This window comes from Ptychodera flava, chromosome 4 (genome assembly GCF_041260155.1).
Source record: "Ptychodera flava strain L36383 chromosome 4, AS_Pfla_20210202, whole genome shotgun sequence".
NCBI classification, from domain to species: domain Eukaryota; kingdom Metazoa; phylum Hemichordata; class Enteropneusta; family Ptychoderidae; genus Ptychodera; species Ptychodera flava.
In genome coordinates, this window is record NC_091931.1 from 16,650,881 (window position 1) to 16,673,860 (window position 22,980).

A 22,980-nucleotide genomic window follows, 5' to 3' on the forward strand; every position below is an offset into this window, starting at 1 on the left:
GTAAATCCTTACGTTTGAAAACAAGACAATTAGCCCAAGACTTGCCAAAAGTAATTTACTCAAAGGTTGACATACTATGTTTAAATTGCTTGTTGGCAGAAAATTTCCAGGTCGATACATACATGAACTTTGAACCAGATCAGAGTCTACGGCACTCAAGCTGTCTGAATTGCAACATGCAGTCATGTATCCATAAACGAGGTACAAGTTTAATCACGAAGCGTACGTTGAATCACGAAGCTCCCGTGTTCACGAATCGAACTGTTGGCACACTGTTGTCTCTTTGTGCGTCTGTGTGTCTGTCCGTCTGCTATTTCTCAAAGTTGGCTGACCTTATAAAAATAGAATGCACCTCGGGAATAGATATTCGGACTCTCAAACTTTTACAATACTATTTTGGTGTATCACTTGTAGGGATGAGGGTCGTTTTTAAAAACCTCATGGAGTTATGTTTCACATCATTGGAGTCAATAGGATTTGTATGGACCTTAATTGTGTGATTTGTTTTGACTATGTGTTATGCCAGGAATGTTATAGATGCGTAAAACAGATTATCATTACATAAATTCCTTCAAGTTGTCACTCACATACATTATATCATTGCAAATATCGAGTTTGCCAAAATTTGCAATGTATTTATGGAAGTTTTATATTTTGGAAGTTAGCATTCCTGCATGTAAAGATACCATCAAAATAAGTAAAGAATTGAAATGTTTCTAATAAATGATCATGGCTTTGTACGAGTGAGATTAGGATGATTAGTGGATGCCAACGTTTTGATACGAACGTAAAGGGTTGCCCTCGGGCCCGTTGGCATTGTACTTTATCCATAACCCTAACTCCTCCCTAGGTTACCGGCAATTACATGTGATGTGGGCAATAACATGTAATGTGCAACGCTGCCTCAATCAAAAGCCCTATGCTGCCATACTTTGCCATGGAAAAAAAACTAGGCCCATGAAATATTGAACATCATGAAGCCAAGAACAAGCTTTAATCTTATCTTGCTTCTGTACTTTTTTAGTGAACGAAGGGCTGTACCACAACTGCAGTTTGAATACATGCTGATTCACGATAACCCTGTAAAACAAGGGAGCGCATCAAGTTCTGTTCACACCTCAGCGAATGGTATGTATACCCCAATGGTGAATGTGTTCCATGTTTAACCACTCAATTTACATGATCAGGAGAGACTGTCACATGATTATATGGGAATCGATGGTGTGCCTAGTTCGCCGCGTGTAGAGGAGAGACGTGCTCTTTCAAATCTGCGGGTATATATTGAAATATTTGACTAATTTATTTACATAGGCCTAGCACATTCTGTACACAAATACCGACCTAATTAAAAACACGTCTCTCGCAGTGGTGAATAGACAGGTACAAAGTTGTTTACCACACCTGCCACATCGCGGTAGAAAACGTTCGCAGTTTTATTGGTGCTCAATCTTCTCCTTCAAGCTTGACTTAATTGCTATCATTCAGTCATTTTGCTCCCAGTTTTGTCCTGTAAGTCACAAACTTAAGGTATCGAAGTATGCCCATAATAAAAATTTGGTCTGTAATTAGACGGAGATCGCCGCTTTCTTAGAGAGATAGTAAAACGCCCGCATTAGAATGAAAGGGGTGTCTTAACTTATAATGCGAGAAACTATTTTAACTGGAAGCCGTAAAACAAAAGAATGCTGATATAATTGATGGTACTTTTTTTCAAAATTTTCAGTACTGTTACAAATGAATACAACAAATAGTTGCTGACCTAATATATCTTTGACATTTCGAAATGACTCTGTAAACACCCCAAAATTAGAAGTTGATTTACGTTCGTAACCGCATGGTGCATAAAAGATAACATTAAAATCAAAATTTATTTTATCATTTCAACCAAAATAGATTTCAATTGACATAAACAACCAACGGGACTGTATTGAGTTGTTCAACAATGCCAGCCTCTCGGGCCAACGGAATGAAATCCATATACATCATCTGTAAGCAGAAACTCTCAAGGGGATTGGAGAGCTCGTGCAGTCAAGTCGAGTCATGTGCTTTGAGTTAACGACGGATTTATATTAATGGAAGCAAATGATTGATGGCTCGGTGAAAGGACATGTTTATCGTAAGTTATACATTACCTCAATGGAATGTATAGGCCCAATGCGCGCGAAAGAAAACCCAGCAATATTCGAACATATGGTCATTTATGCGTTACATATCGCTGCTCTGCCTAGACTCAACATGCTGGTTACTGCACGAAGGCGTTGCGACTGATTTTTACCCACATTACAGTGTACAAATTGGCTATATCATCTGTACGGTGGCGTATTATTATGAGTTTCAAAGCTGCCAGAAATTCTTCTTGGCTCCAATCGTTGCGATGCTATATCGATCTTCTCCGCACAACGGGGGAAGGAGAAGGTGTGAGTGCGTGCCCGGATTCAGAGTAGTCACCTTCTTGTTGCCGGGGCAACAAGGCGACTCTGCATCCTTTGAGAACTCGGCATGTCAATTGCAGATTCTGAAGTCCCAAAGGCTGAGGAACGAAAAAAAGTGTAACGATCATTATCCTGAATAAAGTGGAGTTTTCCTTCGAATGTTTTAATGGTTGAGATCGGAAAATTCTAAAATCGCTAAATTTAAATAACTTTTTCAAATGAAATATACTACATCGCGTAATGAGTTGGCAAATTTCACGCGTAGCCACGGCTCCTCCGTTTAATCATTCGATCATGTTAATAGTTTTCCTCGTTCAGTTACAGCACTTCAAAGAACGCCGAAAAAACTTTATGTGACAAACTGATTGGTGGGAAGTTGTCAAGGAAACCAATCAGAAAAATGCAGTTGTCAATTAAGTAATTAATTGACTTGCTTATTCGACCAGAAAAATAAGATAAAATTTGTTCAATTTCGATGTACATTTTATAGTCGGCGCGAGTGAACGCGTTTAGCATTTGTTCGATGCAACCCCATGCCTCCCTCATTACAAATAATGACATACTGAAGTTTTAAAGTGTGTTGAAAGAACGCATTTTTTGTCGTTGTCTATTATAACAAATTCTTCAAATATCCCCGTTGATATGTACATACACATATGTACATACATCGTCAGTCGTTGACTGACCCCATCATGACCTTTGATTATAGCACTGCCTGGGCGCTACTTCTGACTGTACCTTTGAGCCTTTATTTGATATCGTCCATAAAGAATGTTAGACTCTGTCAGGACTCGTCTGAAATCATTGTCCATACATAAACAATTGAGCGAGAAATCAATATTTGGTATTAAGTTGGATATACTTGTTTGTCCCGAGTCTTTGAGATAGAACAGACCGTGAAACAGTTTTGTTTCAATTATGTTTTTTTTATCAGGGTTTATGACCCTTGCCCTTGTACGAATGGGTACGGCTAAATGGTTTTTGAATAGCTAGCGCAGCAAATGCGCGTCAACATGGTCAAAGGATTAAGTTTAATTCCTTACACGTCTCATACAGATGCGTGAAAAAGTTTCCTTCAGAAAATTAATTACCATTACGCCGTACAAAAACGAGCATGCTAAGCCTTAATATTTCTATCCATTTTTTTTCTCCTTTCAAAAAGCCCTTTGTCATAACATTACACGCTTTGCGAGTTTATAAGTTTTTTTAGCTGGCTTGTGAGTTGATGATTCGGACTGAAACAATTATCTTGAAGTTGGCGACAATTTATTGCAGTCTGTGTAACTATCGAGACCATTCCATTGTAGTTTTAGGGATGTATCGTTAGAGGAGGACTGGAAGCTGTCAGAACGAGGCACACGGCCGTTCGCCTTCAACAATTCGATTGTTTTTTCCCGGGGGTACGTGAAATAGTCATGACAATTCAGAATTTCACACCTCTTTTAGATTCTGAACTAGAATGTCTTTTTTTACCATAAAGTCTGCATTTTAAACATCCTCGCTCTGCAGATCGTGTTCCATTTTGCTACCCCACCAAAGACCAAATGGTTGATCCCCTAAGAGAGCAAACCGAAGTTTATTCTCAACTTCATGCTTATCGCAAAAAATGAATAATACGAATAAACGAATAAAATGAAGTACGCTGCACCTCAGACAGGTGAATCGCCATCATGATCAGTACGTCATGTAGTGACGTAAGCCTAATAATTTGATTTTGCGATGCACAGAGCATATTCCAACACTGATACTTGTTAATGGTCATTGAACATATTTTTGTGAGTTTAAACGAGAAGATTTAACATAATTCAGTACATTCGGTCAAAAAAGGAATACTGCCCAAACCTAATAGAGACGCGTGACGTTCAAAAATTGCGATTGGTTCATGAAATGGAATTGATACGACATCATGGAAAATCATAGCCGCAAGTCGTTTCTTTGATTTTGGAATATGCGAAGAGATAAGGGGAGTTTGGCGAGCAGCTTTCGCCGCCTCAAACGCGATCTTAAACGTACCGTCGGGCTAAATGCGGCCAGCATGAAACCTGTCCGCATCCATCACCATCACATTTCTCATCGATCACCGCGGTTTGATGATAGTAACGGGTATGATAGCGGCACCCTAGACGTCTGTCGTGCTCTCAAGAGAAATCCGAGCACATCGGGATTCCGACAAAAGTAAGTGATGAGCGACGCTCAACCCATCGGTCAAACCAACCGACCATGAACAACACTTCAAAAAGGGAACGTGACTTGTTCGTCTTCTAATTATTCAAACCGTTCGTGATTAGCCTATTTACTTTTTTTTCAAGATCCCGGAGAGGAAGACTGAAGTATTTAAACTCCCCCAAAACTCCTTGAAAAGAGCACCGAAGCACTAATCTGTATCTGCGCAACTATTTCAACGCATTCTGCCGTCTTGAAGTGCGATACTGCTCTCCGATATAATTGGCAACACCGCGACTCAGTAAATGCCAAAGTACACTCAAATACACCTACGTTTAATAATTGAAAGCACTCCTTCCATCGATAACGGAGAAAATCGTTCTACTTAAACGTTAAAGCTTCCCCAGGCTTGCGGCGTGTCATTCATTGTCCAGTATCTGCTTTGTCTGTACAGTACAGTGTTTTATCCAACGCCCAACCAAAGCCCCGTCGAAAAATCTACTGTTCGTTTTTAGCATATTGGTCAATATGTATGTGTGTCAGGTGTTATGGTTGACCATTTAATTCTAGTGCGGACGAGAATTCATATGTCAACGATGACATTGCGTATTGTACGAAATAAACTACAATGGCAAGGCTAATAATTTGCATTTTAAGATACTTTAGATGTTAGAAAAAGAAGATAATTTTATTTGCTTAATTGAACAACCTTTATGATGAAAATAAGGATAGTTATTGTCTCCTTAACTACGTGCATGTGTGTGTCAATATTTTTACATCTTCTGTCGTTGTCACGCAGAGGAATCCCTTCCCTAACTGCTCTCCGTCAGATTTGACGAAGAGTCTCGCGATGTCTTTCTTCCCCCCGCCTCGCCCTCAGGGTCAAACCCGAATCCCTAGTTGACGAAACATTCATCAGCATCACACAGTCGAAGAAAAGTGCCCCAGCAATCGTGTCGTAGACTCTGATACGAAAAAGAGAGGCGTTCCCCAACAAATGTTTTGTTGTTTCTCCTAACATACACCGCCAGCCTGACAATATTTTTGAACGATAGACCGACGGAACAATCAGGTTGATATCATTCAAATAGCAGCTCTACTTCTTTCAGCTGGATTTCTTGTCGCAATCCAATTATCGTAAGTCGTTCGACATTGGTTCGGCACTGTCCGTATAGATGAAACATATTGCTAATGACGTAACTAGTACCGAAGTTGTCGGTCTTGCAAAATGCTGAGTCATCAAATAATACGGAGGCAGTGATGTTCTAGGCGACAACATTCAACAAAGCCTACGTCGGTCGGCGGGACACAATAGGGTGGTTTATAAGAAATGTTGGGTTTAAAAGGTGCAGTCCGCCCCTTTAGAGATTTAAATCATTGTGACTAGGTTTATAGTGTTCGTTAAAAGGAATGAGCAATTTCGACGCAGAAAACCGAGACAATGTGATTGAGGACTGGCGACAAAAATTAACAGATCGAGGAGTCCACAAGAACAAACAAACGGGATGATTTGAAAATATGATATTGGTCGTTAACTTCGTGTAGAAAACCACAACAGATCACGGTGGTGGATGTAATTATAGTGTCTGTTCTGTCACTTGAAAGTTTGCGGAGAGTGAATACCTGCACGTTTGTGTCGAACAATGATACATAACTCATGCGACCATTATATGGAAGGCGCTTTTAAGACGCCAAACACAATATAGCTTATTGTGTTATGTTTTAGATCATCGGTCCTGCAGCTTTAGCGATCCGACCATTCTTGTCGCCCGTCACGGTACTTGAAAAGCTTTTAAGCTTTCTTCCGTGTTGCATTGATGGCAGAGATAAGTGGGTTAGGGAACTAGCCTGACACTCAAACGTTCTGAACGACTCCGGACTGAAAGTGACTGGTTTTGTTCTTATGTGCATCTAACATCAAGACAAGACACCCCCTCCTCCCCAACCAAGGCATTATCACGAACACTTCCGAACATATTTGCCGAGATTAACTTATGGACGCCAAAGTATGGATCGATAAAGACCTCTGTCATGTAATATCTCTGAAAAGAATTCAAGTGTCTATATTTTCTTTGTTTCCTTTTTTTTGGGAGGGGGTTTGTTGAATTTATTGTACAAATGGATCATTGTTCTCCCGGGCGGCCACGCCATGTTGCCGCCCCATCCCTTGTGCTTTAAAGCGAATCGAATGACACACCTGTCGCGGTGTGATGCAACATTTATTGCCAACCTAATGATACGTTACCTTGGGTTACGGCATGCCAAGCTGTGCATGGTTTTTCGTCTGGCAGTTGCGCGCGACCTGCAAATAAGAAAATCGGCTTTCAAAGACGGAGACGATATTAATCAATCGATCGACCAAAATATGTCAGCCCCGGCTTTGCATCGATCGAACACTATCAAGGGGGAGAAGTCGGTTACTACATTATCACAAACTATTTGAGTTGCCCTACTTATTAATTGTGTTGTGACTGGTCAATTGTCAAATGAGGTTCCTGGTACATGACTCAGCAGCCGAGACATGATTTCTGCAACCTGCTTGATAATTAAGTGTCTTATCGAAGTATTTCGTGTGATGTGCCGTAAGTATGGAAAGACTAGAGCAAGAGTAGTTAGTATCTAGATATTTTTTCAGTCATCAAATAATCTAAAACGATCACTTTCCATGTTAAAAAAGTGATAACCAAACAAATGTTAGAGGGTCATTTGCCATGTCAATTAAAAAACTATGCTCATTAAAGTTTGGTTTTATTTTGTTCGAAACAAATTATGAAAATCTCACAACAACTGTGATTAAAGCTACATCCAAGCCTTAGTGACTTGCGTGTCATAATATTATACTTCTAGGAGGAACTGTATGAGGCATAGTGAGCTTGCTTGGTATATTTGGAACTCTCCGAGTCAAAGGGTCTTGCGTACCCAGTATTTGGCGTGTAGCACCCGACTAAGTCTGTTTGCATTATCTATACTCTCTGCCGTTCATTGACAGTACATGTGACCATAGACCCTCGAGAAAACTCGAGGGTCTATGATGTGACATGCATCCCAGTCGCGTCGGTAAACTGTTCTTATCTCAAAGGTCACGACCCTGAACGTTGAGTTAATCTCCATCAGCACGCCTTGTTTGTGAACAAGTTCTCATTTTAATCTTGTCAACATGTGGAGTTATATGCGGCCGAAATTGGCAGAGGCGATATCAAATAATTCAAAAGTTTGTTTATCAAAATTCAGAGCTCTTTTTTTGGAACCTTTTGGCCTGCTTCCAAAGTTTGAAATTAATTTTGGCATATTAATCCCTCTTTAATGTATAGATCAGGACCTTAAGTTTGCAAAACAGAACAAGAGGCCCTTGGAATTTATTCAATCAATACAGAATTAACGACGTCTGATAAGAAATGGCGGGAAGGTGCCACGCCGCCGTCACCTTTCAATGACCTTCGGCCAATTACCTGTGCACAGCTGTTTGAATGTGGCGGTCGTTACGGAGGGACCGGAGACAGCGCACAAAGACGCGATATAGTTCTATATGAAAACAGAATCACCTCGCAGACGATGAACCTAAGGGCGCCTTCAGTAATTACAGGGGGTGGGCCAGGGGAATTAGGGGAGTGTTACGTTTTAGAAAACTGTCCAAGGGAGGAGGGCCACTTTTCATAAAACTATATTGGGGGAGGGTCACTTTAGCAGAAGCTGATTTTACAGCCTAACCTTCGATTGTCCATCTGATATTTTCTCAATAGAAAATTACCGACGAAATACACCGATTCATTTAAATACATATACATTATCCACAAGCTTCACAAGCAAAGAAGATGCAGTGATACCGTACATTAAACACCTTTAACAGTTAAAACTGATGAAAACAAGAGATAAAAACATATGGGACAGATGACAGGTGTATAGCAATTATCAAATGTCTATAAATGCATGCACAGATATTGTTAGTTTTATGTTGGAGAAAAATTGTTCATAGTTCTCTCATAGATTACTATGTATAAAGCATGGCCGTAGCCTGACTAAATTGCCAAGGGGCGCAGAACCTAGCTTAGCTTTGATTTGGGTAATTTACATAAATTTATATATTTTACATATTATTTGCATGTACTAAGCAAACATCACTGAATGTAGCAATTATTGTGTCTACGCATGCGCTCGATATACGTCCTCGTCATTGCGAAAACTAAGCTATAACAATGATATAGTTTATGTGTGTGATATAAAATAAACGCCTGATACCAAATAAAAAAACATTTCGAGTTCAATATTTTTGGCCAAAGTTTATAAAAATCACACTTCAATGACTTTGATCTGGCATCTTTCCTCTATGGCTATCATGATTATAAACATGTTCATTATGAGTTTTGTCTCTTTCTTTTCAATTCTGATTAGGACTTAGTGTTTAGTAAATTTCAAATTTCTCTCCCAACATACTCTTTACATATAGCATAGGCGGAGAGTGTACGTTGTGAGAGAGTTTCATTCGGTCAAATAATGATAACGTCCTTGTAGTGTTTATTAGGAGATCTACATTACGTTTGAAACAACAACAACAACAACAACAACAACAACGACAACACAACAACAACATAATAGTTATGTTCGTTGAATTTTATTGGTCAACAACAACAACATGACTAATATCAACATAAAGAACAATACCAATGACAACAACAACAACAATAACCAGATTTCTTGGTTCCCTATGGGAAAACCAGAATTCTGAGTGAGCTTCATCATCAGCTATTTCGCCTCCAGTTGAACGCGGAGTTTAGGGAGTGAAGATGTTTCTGGTACTGTTGCTGCATTAGTAGAAGCCTACTTGGAAACTGCAGCAACGTTTCATTTTCCCCATACAGAACTGGAACACTGAGAAGAGGCTCCACGCTCTGATTTACAGTGATCATATTGATCGCTCACAAACCAAACGGCCCTTTTCAGGGCCATCAAATATTCCAAAAAGAGATCTACCTGCCGTTAAGATAGAACGCACCTCGGGGATAGATATTCGGACTCTCAAATTTCTACATTTCTTTTCTGATCTACCACTTGTGGGGCCTCATTTTTTAAAGCTCTTGGAGAAAGAAAAACTTTCACTGTCCTAGTTTTTCGAAAGTTGAAAATTTAATTTCCCCTATGCAGTTAACACAGGGTTGGAGGCCATTTTGAATTTCAAATGTCGCAAAACGTTGGGTGATTTGTTTCGCTAGTTCCAAACTTTGCACGGTGACCCCTGACTTTTATTGTTGATTTGGTGAGAGAATGGTTCAAAATGGTATTCAGGAAAGTTTGGGCAAAAGTTTAAGTTTTTCACTTTCAAGGCACATAGTTAAAGATTAGATCGAACGCGTTCGTAGTAACTGCGATGCATTATGCGACCTGGCGTCACGTTGAACGACTTGTCTTCTTTTGGCCTGCTACAAAATGGTATGCTGACCCTGTCTGCTTCCTGACAAATGTCAAATAGACTAATAGACGCTACGTCGTTTTTTCGGACTTGCACTATCTAACATTTTGGCAAATTGCGATAGCTGACAGTGTTCAAATGAAAGCGACCACTACAACTGTGTTACTTGCACAGTCCGTGTGTGTGTGCGCTTCTTTTTGCATTTTACCGCACAAAGATGTTTAATTATTCGTTTAAACCGCAAAAGAGCTACATTTTATTCAGGGAACTGCAAAAAGTAACACTTGATTCAGTTGACCCAGAGTACAATAAACCTGCATCGATATAAATATTAGCAAAGAATCAGTGTAAGTTACAGAGACGCTTGACGTTTTACAGTAAACCATCGATTCAAATCACCTGTGCTGCATGGGAATCGCCCGGGAAATATTAGCGATTTTATCAGCATCTCTGTGTATTCGAAAAAATCGCACTTTTCCCAAAAATTCCAGGGGGACAGGGGGCTACGGCTATGTAGTGAATCAACATTTTGGTGAAATTTTACTTCTTGCACACACAGTGCACTTGAAACCACCCTGGTCTAATCAAGTACATCAAAATGAATTATCAAACGTCACAAATACAAAGATTTAGTTAGTTTTGTATTGGAAAAAATATTCATCGTTTCCTTATAGTACTACCATGTATAGTGAGGGAATGAACATTTCGGTGAATTCCACAATCAAAATTCTTGCACACACATAAATTTGTAACCGCCCTAGTCTAATCAAGTACATTAAAATGAATTATCAAACGCCTATAAATACACAGAATTAGCGAGTCTTGTATTGGAAAAAAATATTCATAGTTCTCTCGAATACAAACCATGTATTGTGAATCAACATTTTCGGTGAAATTCCAAGATCAAATTTTTTGTACACACATGCACGTTTTACTTTCCACTTCAAGCAAAGTAAATTTACATATATTATCAAACGTATATGAATGTGCAGATATATCTTGTTTTGTGGAGAAAATAGCCAATATTTTGTCTGATATACTCCCATGTATTATGATTTGATTTTTTTGGGGTGAAGCACTATATAAGCCACATCTTGCCTTCTTACATTAGCAGAAAATATGGTGACCCTCCCTAAAGTGCATGAAATATGCCTTCAAAAATGCTTAGGTGATAAATTGCGACCTCCCTCCCTCCCAAAACGCCAGTCTTACCCCCCTGTAATTTCTGCCCCTAACTTACAATTTATCCTATTGTTATGTAAATTAGCCGATACTGTTTCAGAAATTCCTGGGAAAAATACTGCAGTGGTTGGGGGGTCATCTTTTAGAATGTTGGACAGGAGAGGGCCACATTTTAGACACGAAGATAGGGGAGGGTCATATTTTACAGTACAGATGTGCACTGAATTCCCCCAACCCACCCCCTGTAATTACTGAAGACTCCCTAAGGACTGTACGAGATAAAAATGTTTATTTTAAAAGCCTGAGATGTACCCTTCCAACATTTCAGAGAATCTATGGGCAACGGTGAGGCGTAAAATTAGCACATAGAGGTCTTCGAAAGTATGTAAGTAATCAGCCCCTGTGTTTAAATATTGTTCACAGATTTATCTATTTTATCAGAAAGTGGTCATAGCTCATGGCACCAAATATCCCGCTAGCTTCCATATTAAAAGTCTTACAGTCATTTTTTGCGTTAAAATGTAAGTCACGTGATTTCATCGCGAAATCATGTCTCTGAGGACTCCACATTAAAACGTCTTACCTCGTAGCATATTTTTTAAACCATTGATATAGCGTGCACATCTTTGCACATTCTGAAAACGTAACCCGGTCCCGGGTAAGTTTTCGTCTCCCGTTGCAAGCGAGATATTTGTCAGAACTTGCCCGCATAAGATTGACAGCTAATGCTACCATGGTCAGTTTTTGGCCGATCTCCGCGCCCAAAAGTCAAATATCGACATGATCTCACAGGAATAAGATAAATTTGTAGGCTTGGTGTTTACTCGGGACATGATTGATGGAGTTAACGTGGTGTCACTCGTACGACTTCAATTCGCTATCTCATACTGCTAATAGACTTCGGGATAACAGTTTTGAAGATCAAATAATGTCTCAAATCTGGTGGCAGGGATAACGCAACCGACACAACGAATATAACACCATAATGGTCTGTTTGATAGGCTTCTGCGTTAAAGGGATATAGTCGTCGGAACTGCGCCTGTGCGAGTTTCTTGTTTACAAACAATATATTTCGTGCACGATATCAAGATGCGCCTCATCATCATAGCTGCAACATTTAAATTAATACGATGATAGATTATGACAGACATGTTTTAACTTTCATCTATCACCATTGTGCCTTGGGTACATTGTTGCCATCGGTCGTATGGGTCCCATACGACCTTTGAGCGCAGTTCCGACGACTATATCCCTTTAAAAGGCAGATATTACTTTTCCTCCCACAATTATTTTGTTTTTGGAACCCTCTACTGAATAAATTGACCCATGCAACTGAATTGACACGCCAGTCAAGTTTTGTGTGTGAGTGAAAAGTTTCGAAATCTATTGCAGAAAGAAGACTGGTGGAACAGTATTCAGCCACGTGTGGGGTAGAGGCTGATCGAATGTAGGGCGAAGGAAGGTTACCATAGCCATACAGTGTAGGGACGCATGCTCGCATCACAGAGGCGATATCAAGGATCCGTTGAAACTTTTCTCTAAAAAAATGCTGCTCTCTCGAAAGCGACAACCTTCGGAGCTTGTATCACCAATTGACTATTAAGGGTCTTTTAGGGTAGAGTCTTTTTGCCTGATATGGACAGGTGTAAATTGCTAAAGTGCTCAGGGAAATTCCGCGGTACAGATATGGACGCCCCAGATACGTTATTGAAATTACAAAAAAAGAAAAGCTCGTGCAATTGAAGTTCATGCTGTGGTGGAAGGTTTGGACTCTGCATTGCACGCATTGCAAATAACGCTGTCACCCTTTGCTTGAAAGGGCGTTAAAATGCAGACACGTAGAGTTGCCACATCTTGCTGAACAACGTGTAGAAATTCAGTCACAGCCTGATCCAATAAGCAGCGGGAGAGCGATGCTCTATTCAAAAGCCACCATCTCCAACAACCGTCATTCCAATCCCCGGATGTACATGTGGGGTTGTCGTACGGTGCCAGTCCTTGCAGTGATCATTAAAAAACATGACGAGGCTGACGTGTGAATCGCTAAAGCTGTGCATTTGCCTGTTTGAGAAAAAAAGTCGTGTCAAACTGGACACGGGCACATGTAAACAGTTACCGAAAAGAGAAAGAAAACTCGAATGCCAGTAATTAAGAACTTGACAAGATGTAATTAGTAGGACTTGAAAAAAGGGACTTAAGACAGATGTCAGTCCTCGTTACTTTCTCTCACAGTCTCAACAGGTGTGCTGGGAAAAATCGATATCGGACCTGGCAAAAATTGGTCTGGTTTCTTCATAAACAAAAAAACCTCCGAAACTTAGCGTCTAATCGGATCGCCCTCTCCCAAATCTGACGCTCTCATTGCTCATCAAGGACAAAAAGCAGAGCAAATTACATTTCTCTCTCAGCTCCGGGGATAATCTAGCTTCCAGTGGTCGTCGTAATGACAATAACGCGATACCGCCTTATGTTAAATGCTCTCTCTCTCTCTCTCTCTCTCTCTCTCTCTCTCTCTCTCTCTCTCTCTCTCTCTCTCTCTCTCTTCCTCTGCATACATATGAAAATCAGACGGATAACCTAGTAATTTTATAGCTACAATAATTAGAGACAAGCCTAACACAAGCATTTCATAGTCAATGCTTGAGTCGTATTGCAGAACCGAACAAGAACTCTTTTCTTCTATCATAATTTATAGTTTTAAGACATACCGGGAAAACTTTACTTGTTTACAGAGTTGCAAAAGGCGGCACACATTTTGTACATTCAATACGTGTGGTATATAACCAGCGGCTTTATCCACGACAAATAGAATCTCAATCATTTTCGCATAAGATAAGCCCCCTACTTGAAAATGTACGAGCAACGGAATCAGATACGCCAGCAGTGAACAAAGTATTAACCTTAATAGTTGCACATTCAGCTTAGGACGGGACACTTTTCCGTAGTACCATAGACAGTGCAGTGAAGACTGTCAATGGTAGTACTCACAACACTAAACATTCTATGATAAAAATTAATATGATTGCGGGGAAATTTACTTGTAAATCTGGTAGGCAGCGGTTAAGAAAATGACTGAACGTATCTATTGAATGTCCGAACTTTAGACAAAGTCTACACTTCACCAGTCCAAGATGTGACAAACCTCTTCGTATCAGTGCGCAAACGGAAACTGCTTTTCAATAGTGCGGGGGGGGGGGGGGGGGGGGGGGAGAACACGGCCCAGACACGGAGAGTGTTTCGCGTTGCACACTCAGGTGACAGGGATCTTGTTCGGCATCTGAATGTTCCACCTGTAAGTAGATTCCAAAGCACGCTGGGTTGAGGCAATTTAAATGCAACTGTGTCCAGAAAATGCTTCAAACGTCGGTTATTTAATATCAGCGGGAGCAAGTTTAGGAGCAAAGGAGAGAGAAAAAAAACACGATGTGATTACTGAAAGAGAGGGGGGTGGCTGTAACCGGCTTTTGTTGGTCAGTGGGAACATTGCTATCTCTTGAAAAATTTATGGAGCTTGTTTCTTTTTTACGGGTCTATTGATGACAACAAAACAAGCAACAATGATTGTTGGACAATGCTTGATTCAGTTGAAAGAGTAATCCCAGCCGTTAACCAGAGATTTAATTCGGGCTTGTTTTTCGCAATTTTTTTTAGCACATGGGGCGCATGCGCATGAGGCAAAACTATATCATGAGTTCAACATCCCGTCTTGATTTTTCAAATATCTATGTAGATTCGACAATTCGCAGATGTGTTCTTTAAGTGCCAGGTAGCCTGTCATTTTTCACGTTTTGTCCTTGCTAACCGTTTAACAATCAATTAAAGTATTCTGTAGACAACATCTCTTTAATCTTTAAACGAGAATAAATCTTATAACTCGTATACTTGAAAAGGTGTTTTTGAGTGTCGTATAGTTCAACGAAGTAGTGTTGCATACGGCGTGCGGGGTTCTATCGAAGACGTTGGCACGAAGTTGAACTTTATTGTCAGCGATACCGGGAAGCAATCGACTTTTTTACGAGCACTAGACTTAAGCCATGGGAAAACGCTTAGAAACGTATCGATTTTAGCGATCGATTTTGGGCAACGCTGACTTCCCAAACACCCCGCCTCCCAGTTCTATCTCGATCCCCGACTTTGAAACAAACATCATTGAAATTAGGTAATTCTAATAAATCAAAATGGGTCTTCTCATTTTTCCCTGCTCCTGGCCTTTTTCGATTTCACCGGCTACTTATGGTCAGTCGGCAGACCGTGAACTTGCTACATTGTCTGGAATAACCAAACGGACGCATACGCCGATTAGTTTTCGCTGGTATTGAGACGCGATAAATACTCTACTCCGTCAGTTTTTCTCAACGACTACACGAAGATAAAGCTGGGCTTAGTTGCACATTTTTGACGGGGTCTTCGAGAAACAAACAGCAGCTGAGGGGACGGGAAGAGGAAATAACAGGTAAACTGAGGGGACGGGAGGAGGAAATAACAGGTATTTGAGGGTAGGGGAAATAACAGTTAAACTGAGCCGAAGGGGAAATAACGGCTAAACTGAGGGGACGGGAGGAGGAAATAACAGCTAAACTGATGGGACGGGAGGGGGGAATACTATAGTACTTTAATCAGACATTTCATGACTTTAACTTCAGCCAAGCGAAACTTTTAAGTCCGGCGTTTGGACAGTCACTATTCGGCTACATACACCTCGACTAGGAGAGCAATGTCGGGACCCTAGCAGGTGTCTAGGGGTGATGGAACTGCCCTACAGTCACGTAGTTGACATCAAAGCCGCCGATTGTCAACTCGAACGGCGGACAATCTCCTTTAACTCTGCTGAAAGCTCTTTTTACCTGTCATTGGATCGCTTGTACTGGATAATTGCCTCCATAAAACAGACACTGTACAAAGTCCCATCAACAGCTACGACTCACGTTAGTAACACTGGGGATATAGAAGCGCGAATGCTGACTGAGGGGGGTTTAATCTCACTGAGGAGGGTAGGGGTGCAGCGCATGTGACTAACATATGTGTAAGCCGGGGGGGGGGGGGGGGTTCCAGCAAGGCTGGGCTATGGGTAAAAGAACATGTGGGCGCGGTACGCTTGTATTGGGATGATCTGCATGCATTCCTTTTGGAGCTTCGGGGTACAGGCATTTTGACTAAAGTCAAAACCATACCTCAGCTTATAATATGTTTGGTCAAGGAGAACCACACAAATTTGTGTTATACAGATACCTTGTAAAATATACGAGCAAACAAACGAACTAACAAATAAACGCATGTCATTTACAATTGTTTCTTGAGTGGGGTAGTCGAAAGTACGTGTGAACCGTACTTTGACATATACCTGACATATACACAGAACATGATTTGAGAGAGAGAGAGAGAGAGAGAGAGAGAGAGAGAGAGAGAGAGAGAGAGGAGAGAGAGAGAGAGAGAGAGAGAGAGAGAGAGAGAGAGAGAGAGAGAGAGAGAGAGAGAATGTATGTATGTACGTACGTATGTATGTATGTATGTATGTATGTATGTATGTATGTATGTATGTATGTATGTATGTATGTATGTATGTATGTATGTATGTATGTATGTATGTATGTATGTATGTATGTATGTATGTATGTATGTAACTTAAAGCCTTTCCCGGTAAAAGGCTATCAGTAGATAGTTGTACTATCCACACATCGTTTACATCCTCGATAGTAGGGCGCTAAAAGCTCCTTTAGACTATCGTATGATCCAACACGTTAACTTGACAGTAAGATCATTCAGGCGTCACAGGTTGGAGGACAAGAGTTGGGAAAAAACGCAAAAAGATAGAAGAGTGGATAGCACACTTAGAAGGAAAAAAGCTGCCGCATCTGCAACTGTTGGGAACTCTTCGAGAGATTCTACCATCACCTTCTGGTCATAGAAGAGATGTTCAAACACTCCGGTCATCGAGCACACTCGTCTGAAGAATTCGACACAAAGTAGTAGAATAACTCGTAAATTACACTCTCTAGAAAACACACGATGCTTTGTGTAGGCTATCTGAGACACTGCAAGACACAAAGATAAGCAAAAAGAACGGTCTGTTACCGCGGTATGTTAAGCATGCCGGTACAGGGGAAGAGTGATTTACACTCCCGGAGAAGCAGAAAGCTCCACCGCCGACAGACGAAACGGCGACGTCGTCGGCGAATTCGGTTGCCCATGTATTCGTGATTGTGTTTTGTTGTTGTTGTTTTGTTTGTTTTGTTGAATAGTCGAGTAATGTGGCGGATAGATGTTGAGTTCGTCGCGTCGAAAAGAACACTTAAAAATCAGAATTGCTTTCAAGTACGTGATTTATTGGGGTCAATATCATTTTGCTGACTAGAAGTTGAATAAAATGACACCGCGAACGATTTTGGAAAAAAATACGAAGTTCATAAATTCGTGTCTTGGAATTTAACAGATTTATTCGCAGAGAAGTTGATTTATAGGCCCCCCTTCCGAGGATGACTCAACGCCTGTCACTGAGTAGAACGACTGGTTATGGGTTAAAGGTCGTCCAATCATTTATGAAAAGATTTATATTATCGGGTTCATATATTTTCGTGTTAAAGAGCCAGTAATCTTACTTTTTGATGGTTTTTTTTCACTATCTTTGTTTTAATGTCAGCCATCATTTCTTATTCCACTCCCCAAAGCATGTTTTGAGATACTCAGTATTTAGCTTGCTAACTCAGCCGGTACATGTACAGACTGCATCATAATTGTTGGCGCGAGTGAATTCTTGTCCGGACTAAAATTCAACTGTAAACAATTACAGTGCATTTTACACCACATAGACGACACATTGACAAGCTAAATAGTTGGTGTTCCTACATGCTTTGGGTAGTAGAACAAGCACATGCAATTGACATACAAAATAAAAATATTGGGAAAAATCATCAAAATGTATGAGGTACTAGCCCTTTATACTCCCTAACTGTGCATTTTTAAATACATGATGACGTGAACGTAAGAGTTTCGCTGTGGAGGCAAAATACTCAATAACGAAATAACCTACCGGTTTTCGATATTCAATTGTATTTTACAGATGAAAGTGGACGGGTTAACACACGGCTAAGGAAGAGCCGGAAGCCTTGGCCTGAACTTGACGTATTTCAGATCCCTGCCGAAGAGCAAGGTCGTGCAGTTTATGTCAATATTGAAGAGGCCTTGCTCCCAACCCGCCTCGGAGCAATAGGCCTTGTCGTCAAGCCTGAACCTGAGTGACCCGTCATCGTCCGATTTGAAAGGTCGATTTGATTGATGGTTACGACGCTCGCTGAAGTACGAATCATTGGTGATCGGGGGAAGAGAGTTAATTGGTTCCGTCTGATATTGCAAAATTCAAAGCGCCGGTACCTCTAACTTTCGATGGGTTTGGCTTTGTCATGTCAGTAAAACTCTTCTGCTAGACCTGGAATCATGTGGCAATACATAGTGTTCAACATTTCAATATACAGCACGTATGTTACCGTGTAATGTCCGATACTTTTGTTGACAGATGCATTTTACTCCGGATTGGAATTCGTCTCTCAACAATAACATTGCGTGATGCGCACATAACAGTGCATTGTATTTTATCTTACAGTAGGGACGCGAAGAAGAAATGCCCTTGTTCTACGAATATAAATAAAGAAAATATTCTGAAAGGTCAAAGTTAATGTCATTGTCTCGTTAAACAAAACGATATAACAACATAATTAGAAAGTCAAACATGTCTCAGATACTAACCCCAGGGTGGTGTATATCAAGTTCTGTCGTGAGGTGCACTGCATCTCTTAAAGCTACAGGCGTCGCTACTGATGGGCATTAATAACTAAATTTTATGATAGTTGAGAAGCTAGTTATTTTGTTCGGAGTTTTGGGAAAGATTGGATTGAGAAACATGCATACTTTTAATTTTGCCTACGGATAAAAACACGCACAGAAAATAGATAATTTGAGATAACTGAAAGATTTCTGGGTATCTTCAAGAAATATTGGCCAATATGCAGCGACTCGGAAGGCCATATCTGATTGGTAGATTGTCATTATTTACAGCAACTCAAGGGGTCTCAGCCTTATGTCATTATTTAAAGCAATTCAAGGGGTCTCAATCTAAGGCTGCTGAGTAGCTGATTGGCTGTTCGCAAACTATTCAACAGTGACGATGAGTTTCAGCCAACCAATTGGCTTAAAGCTTCCAGGACGCTGCACATTGCATTATTATTATGAAGATATGAACGAACGGAGTCGCTGTGCCAAGCAATGTTTTCCAGATCACTTACATAAGTTGTAAGTTGTATAACCTCTAACCTCACCTGCCATTGGCCCAGATATTAGGATTTACAAGTACTTGAAAACGAAGATGACACTGTCGTACTTTCCCTTGTCCCAAGCATTAGTGTACTATCACGTTTAAACTTACATGCACCGTGTAAAGTGACCAAGAAATTCACCCACAGCAGAATCATTCAGACTTCGGACACAACCCTTCTGCCGCAGTCTAGGTTGCGAAAATTTACCTCGTCGTAGACAATGAGGAGATACGTGTAATTTGTTAAAAGACGCCAAGAAGCAATTTAATACTACGATGTATTAAGTTGCCGGGGGGGGGGGGGACTATTATCTTGTTCAAAATAAATTAGACGGATCAGCAAGAGTAATTTCTTTATCCTTGCCTATCGGCGACTGAAAAGCAATTCTATTCATATTTTTTTATTGAATATTCATGTTCTACTCGTTGTCTTCTTGAAATGTAATACGTTCAATGAAGAGTAAATGTTTGAACCTTTATTGAAGTGACTTTAACAGAAACAAATTCTCTCACGTCATAAATATTTCATACAAAAGAAAACTGAACCGCTCCCAGATTCAAAAAAACCTGAAGTTGTCGGTCTGATCCTGTTTTTGCCACTCGAATGATTGAACAGCTGAGATTACAGTCTGATAAATATAAGATGAATCACTTGACTTGACCTCAGATCTCTGTTCGCGCCGTTTTGATTTTGTCTAGTGATAGTCAGACGATCGTCTTATCTTGTGTCTCGGCCAACTTTCGATCGAGTCACATCATTTTCGTCTTCAATAAGATTGACCAAGTTCGGAAAATCAAACGTTTGGTCATGATCGTGACGCTATCTCGTTTCTGGTGGCCTCAGCGAGGAGGCAGTGGCGAAGCTGTCAGAGTAGGCTGGAGTGGAGGGCTGGGCTGGGCTGGGCTGGGCCGTTCAAAGTGGCACTGCGGGGTGATCTGCTAGACTTCATATATAGGTCTACATTTGTCTGAAAGACGCCACTGTATCTTTTTCTTTATGTGTTTTCCCCACGTTTGTTTTGTTTGTAAACTGTCTTTTCTTGCTTTGGAAAACACGTCGAAACACTTTGTTTCTACTTATCAATAGAACCTGTATATGTATGCAATCTCTATGATGGATTAACAACTTCGTGAATTTTGGTACAAACTACAATATACCTAGAGTAACATCGTATTGGACATAATGGATTGTTCTTTCAAAGCTAATTAAAATAAGAAGAAAATGAACTTCTGGAACAAAAATAATGAAAGCATTCTCAAAAGTTACAGCCATTTTTACCGATGACACTGAAGGGTGCAAAGGTACTCTGGTCAAGGTCAAGGTCACGTAATTTGGACGTTTTCCCACAGCGTTCGTAGAATCTAATCGCCGCGTCAGGAATGTATGCTGTATGAAGTTTTGTTGGAGTTGTTACTAACAGCATAAGGTGTTGGGAAAATTCCCCACTTTTGTCATGCTATAGACATGAAAGAGTGCGTCCAGTTCAACGGATACCTGAGAAATTCAAAATAATGGTACGAGCAAAAAAAAAAAACACGCAAAACAAAACAAAACAAACACAAAGGTTTTTAATTAGACATGAAGCGATAAGGCGGATGTAGAGTGATTCTTCAAGTTGCAATTAGCAGTCAGTAATGACCAGATAACAATAAAAAAACCACGTTGTTTTACGGCTGTAGGAAGCACTGCAGGTGGACGTAGCCTGCAGCGACTGTATAGGCACACACGGCGTCCCCACAGGTGGTTGTTCGCTCTCTCGCTGCTGGAGGAAAGGACAAAAGGCTATGTGGGAGGTATCATATTAGCAACATAGTCATGTTCTTGGCGATGGGTGTGTTACAAGTATAGGCCAGAAATGAAAGAAGATGAAAAAGTTAGCCCTGAGCTATGTGCTGGGTTAATCCTATGTGGGGGTTGGTATTTGCAATTACAAGGCGCTAAATCCGTGTTACCTGATGATAAGATATTTCTCACTGCTGAGAAAACTCCCCAATAAATCAAAACATAATGATAATTAAACAACAACAAAAAAAACAAAACAAAAAAAAACAGTATGGATTGATCATAACCAATAATGTCAGTCTCAAAAACAAAAAGGATTCATCAAAAATTTTTATACGGTAATTAGTAATTGAAAAAAAAAGTAATTGAACGTATCTGTTGGACCACACTGTAAGACGGTTATGCCCGGTATGCACGAGAGGCGACAATAGGCACCCTCTCCTTTGTTCCTTGACTGAGAGTGATATCGACAGAATTACTCTCCTGTCAAATCTCAAGGGCACAAACGCTGTTCCCTTTAATCTCAGGCCATTGTGGCCGTGGGCAACTCTACCAACGGCGAATTTTCTGTCGCCGGACACGTCCTGTAATTTTTTTTGTTTCTTCGTGTATCGGAGATACGCACTTCAGGGTTATGAGTGGATGGTTCGACATGGAGATCGGGGATACCAAAGAAAAACAGTTCGAAGGGTTTCAGTAAGGTGCAGAAAGAAGACTGCTTTGTGTGGTGTCCCTGTATTTGGAACAGGTCAAACGTCTTCGCTTTCCCTCCAATCAATTCACCCCTAATGGAATATGAAGTTAGCGACATTGAAACGATTAATGAAATTGAAGATTGGTCAAAGACATAAATATCTCCATGATTTCTTGACGACTTGGCCCCTCCATCCCTAACACCCCCTCCCTATCCCCCCTCCTCCCAGTTATCTATGGCTTGCGGGAAATAACCACGATAGTTACGAGTTAGAAAAAAAAAGTTGTGAACGTCCTTTGATTACATCACGATATCGCGATAGTACAATGACTTTCATTTCAAAATGATCAAACCGGCAACGGAGTGTCATAGAAGCGAAATTTCAAAAAAGTGTGTCCATACGAACGTCACATTTTGTGTTGACAACGTAGTACAAACACTTACCCTGAAGGGAAGTGTACTGATTAAGTGCAACATTTTCCCGAGTCAAAACAAAATCACTTTCTGTCGTCACAAACATGCTGTGATTTGTTTATAATCCAAGTGTGAATGCTATTAATTGTCACTTATGAGCCTTCAGGTCTATACGAATATCCCGTTTATTTGCTATATTTTATGTTTATTTGTGCCCGTGTGAAGGACACTGAGCGAAGTGGGACTAACCATGGATAAACACATTAGGTCTATCTACCTAACCTTACAGCTTGTCAGAAAACAGTTGAGGAGGGTAGGGGGGGGGGTTCACACCTGCTTGGCTTTATTTATCTATAAAACTTTGACATCACAAAGAACCGGGATTTGTCGAACACAACAAACACGACAGACAAATGTTCTGTGTGATCGTTAGAATGCGGGTACTTGGATTGTGAAAAGCAGACTCACGCATCCGGTTACCTTTGGTTTTACTTCGATCGTATATTTTCAATATCTCAGTATTTTCACCTTGTTGTGGCGGCTTTTGTAACTCCAACGTCTCTTAAGGGTCAAGACACGCATTGTTCCGTTGCCTTTATTCTT

General features: G+C 40.5%; 1 long non-coding RNA gene across 1 annotated transcript; it reads left to right on the forward strand.

Annotated features, from left to right (window-relative positions):
* The first annotated feature begins 1,072 nt into the window (after positions 1–1,072).
* Positions 1,073–18,846, forward strand: LOC139131022 (uncharacterized). The gene is made up of 2 exons (XR_011552035.1): positions 1,073–1,128; positions 18,239–18,846. It is a non-coding gene; the product is annotated as an uncharacterized lncRNA (long non-coding RNA).
* The last annotated feature ends 4,134 nt before the right edge of the window (positions 18,847–22,980 follow it).